At 37.6% G+C, this 3,688-nt stretch overlaps 1 pseudogene; it reads right to left on the bottom strand.

The window, feature by feature from the left end:
- Positions 1-1,727: 1,727 nt before the first annotated feature.
- LOC119054848 (annexin A2-like) lies at positions 1,728-2,726 on the bottom strand (annotated as a pseudogene).
- Positions 2,727-3,688: the final 962 nt, after the last annotated feature.

Here is a 3,688-nt window from a genome sequence, read left to right as displayed (position 1 = left end):
TTCTTAGCTTCTTAGTCTTTCATGTTACATGACTAAGAATTACCAAGGACTTCAAAGAGAAAACATCGAATGTCAGCCTAGCTTCTCTGAACCTCCCTTTTTTTCTGGAACCTTGGCTTCTTGAATTCTGGCTGATTTGGAAACCCCACACTCCAAGTTTTACAGCCTCAGACCTATGAAACTGCTGACAGCTGTGCTGCTTCTCTGCCTCCTAGTGACTATCCTCTCCCAAGTTTCCCAGCATCTTTCTCAATGCCAGGAATTACCAAGTTCCAAAAGGAGAAAAGCAGCTTTTGGAATGTTGGGCTCACTTCAGTGAGATTCCCTTCTCTCTGGTATCTTGACCCTTCAACTCTAGGCTGTGTCAACAGCTCTCTGAAAGCTTCAAATATACCCATTTTAATTATATCCATCTTTTTCAACTCTTTCAGCGGAAGCAGCAGTTTTCTGCTAACTACTTTATCATAACTGGAAATGGGAGTTGCCTCTTTGTTTCTTTGTACAACTGCATAGTACTTCACTTGGCAAATATGCTATAGTTTAACCAATTATCTACTAAGAAACATTTGTATTGTTTCTAGCCTTTGTTACAAAAAAACAAGGCCACAGTAAATAGCCTTCTGCATTTGTCTTTATATATTTGCTGTTAAATATTTGAGATAGGATTCTAGAAATATGAATGCTGGATTAAAGAATGAGTGCACATGTAATTTTGCTAGACATTGCCAATTTCACTTCACAGAAGTTGTGCCATGTGGTGTCCCGCCTGAAGGATATAGAAGTGCCTGGTTCCACACAATGTCTTGCCAAAATTTACACTGTCAAATTTTGGAGATTTTTTTTTCAATCTGTTATGTAGAGAGCCAGTATTTCAGTAGTTCTAACATGTATTTCTCTTATTGTGACTGAAAGCTAATAGCATAGCTTTTCTGTGAACTGTGTATTCATAACTTTGCTTATTTTTAAAATCAGGTTGTGGGTCTTTTTCTTCTCAATTTTTAGGAAATCTTTATTGCAGTAAGTACATTAATATCTTCTGATATACTCGTAAGTTGCAAAATTTTTCCCAATTTATAATTATCTTCTGATTTTTCTTAGGAAATGTCCATGCTTGGGTTATAAAAACAAGATTCACCCATGTTTTCTTCTATTAGTTGTATGTTTTTCTGTTTTTGTTTTATCTTCATTTAGCTCTCTAATGCATTATGAAAAAAAAGTTTTGTTTTTTCTTTTCTCTATAGCTATCCTTTTTGCCCAACATCATTCAAAGTTAATGTTCAATGCCTCTGTTGTCATATGCTAAACTTTCCTTAGTTATATTTCTGGGGACCTATTCTGATCTGTGAGTTTATAAGCCTTTTCCTAAGCCAGTAAGTTGTGCTTTAATTTAGAGGATTTTAAATATTTTACCATATTCTTTATGTTTTCTAAAGTAAAAATTCAGCTAATTCATCTATTTACAACACAATACACAAGAGACAAAGTGTTTCATATCAGAGATTTCACTTCCAACTACTTGGAATGTTCATTTGTTTGGCCGAAAGGAGAAGCTAGAGAGGAAATCCAGGCAATGCTTAGGCAACTGAAATAAGGTCAGGCCAGGAGCAATGCTAACATCTTCCTTACATGGGTGGGCACGGAGGGCTAATGGTCACAAGCTGATTTTCTGGAATCCTTTGCTGGAAGCACAGAAGCACCGCTCCTGGACGCTCGAGCTACCTCGGGCCTCACCCATCCACACCACACAGGTATAGCAACGCTTTCTGCTAGTTATCCTTGGTGTTTTGCTGGATGTAGTAATACAGGGACTTGCAACACTTCTTGAATTCAGATCTGATTTTCAGCGTTTCCACTTCACTGCAGGAAATCATGATTCTGATTAACACCTTGTTGCATGTCCCCTTGCCCTTCATGGAGTCATACAGTTGGTCAGCAAAATACAGGGGCTTGTTCTGGATGCACTGGACCAGGTTCAGGAAAGCATTTTCCAGGTCTCTATTGACTTCCTTCTTGATGCTCTCCAACATGTCATAAGGGCTATGACATGTTTGCTCTTGTACCTTCCAAATACTTTCTGGCCATTACACACACTCCACTCAGCCATCAGGCTGATTGATCTACTTGGGAACATCAGTTCCTTTCCTCTTCACTCCAGCACCATAATGGGCATCTTGGCCAATCATTTCACAATCAATGACAAAGCCATCTTCTGCTCTTCTACCCTTTGCAAGGGCGACTACCAGCTTGCAGAAGTCACCGGATGTGTTGAAAAATAGTCCTTCTCCAGATCAGTCTTGTACATTGTCTTGTAGACTCTATCAATTTCTCCACACTCTTGTTTGATACTTTAGCAGATGATCTCAGTGAGAGAGTCCTCATCAGCCCCCAGCTCCTTCATGAAGTCCTTCAGCTCAGAAGCATCCTACTGAGTGTGTATTTTCAATAGATTCAAATCACCCTCTCCAGGTGGCTAGAGAAGGCTGACTTCAGTGCTGATGCACTTCCCTTTTGGTCCTTTTCTGGTAGGCAAGGACAACATCCTGCCTCTGTTCATTGTTGTGGTTGTTCGAAATGTTGACATTTTGCCTGATGGCATTTTGAGTGTTCAGAGCATCCCAGTTGGCATCAAAGATGGTGTAGGCTTTGACTGACATGTTCTCATTTGGGGGTATAGATTGATCACCCTCCAAGCTGCATTTGCACAGAATTTCATCAACAGCAGACATCTTGAAAGAAGGTGGGCTGGGTGCTGAAATCTATGAGTGTCCCCAGATGCCAAGCTTTACTATATCCTAATAGGATTAACCAAGCATTAAATATTCTTTCCAATTATTTCCTGGCTAGTCTCAGTTTTTCTATTCTTTCATATAAACTTTATAATTCATTTGTCTAATTTGGGGAAAAGTTTTGAGAAAAATTTTATTAAGGTTGTATTAAATTTATGTTCATTTGGGGAGAAATAGCATTTTTATAATGATGAGTTTTCCTACTCAAGAATATGTTACATTTTTTCAACCTGTTCAAAGCCATTTTTATATCTTTCAGGAGTGTTTTACAGTTTTTCTTTTATTTTTTCGTATTTCTTATTAGTTCTTTGTCTAGGTAGTTCAATTTGTCATTGTATACAGTCTTTTCTTCTATTATACCTTCAAACTGCTTATAGTTTATGTATATGAAGACTAACAATTTTAGTATGATAATTTTATGTTCTGCAACTTTATTATCTTATGGCTTGTAGTACTTTTGCATTGATTCTTTTGTTTTTTCCAGATAGACAATTACATTATCAACAAAGTTTGCCTCTTCCTTTCCAGTTTTTACAAGCCTAATAGTTTTCTCTTGTTTATTTGCCTCAGCAAACATTCCAATGCAATGAAAGATAATTGCAGAGGTAACAGGCATCCTTGTCTTGTTCCTGAATTGAGGGGAATGACTCCCTCAAGTATCTGACATTTGGTGATCAAATGAGAGGTAGGCTTTTGGACTGATAAACACACACACATTTTTTTAGGTTAAAAATATCTCCATGCTAATTTTTTATTGTACACCACATATTTGTACTTGACAAACTATTTATAGAAATAGAGGACTAGGATGACATATCTTGCTCCAGAGAGGACTTGTGTTGCTTATACCATAGTTGTGGGGACACTATTAAGAATACAGACTAACCCTACTCTGATGTTAA

The sequence above is a fragment of the Artibeus jamaicensis genome, unplaced genomic scaffold (assembly GCF_021234435.1).
Source record: "Artibeus jamaicensis isolate MK-2021 breed Jamaican fruit bat unplaced genomic scaffold, CSHL_Jam_final contig_482, whole genome shotgun sequence".
Lineage (NCBI taxonomy): Eukaryota > Metazoa > Chordata > Mammalia > Chiroptera > Phyllostomidae > Artibeus > Artibeus jamaicensis.
Note: the sequence above shows the minus strand (reverse complement) of the source record. Positions and strands in the feature narration are given on the sequence as shown.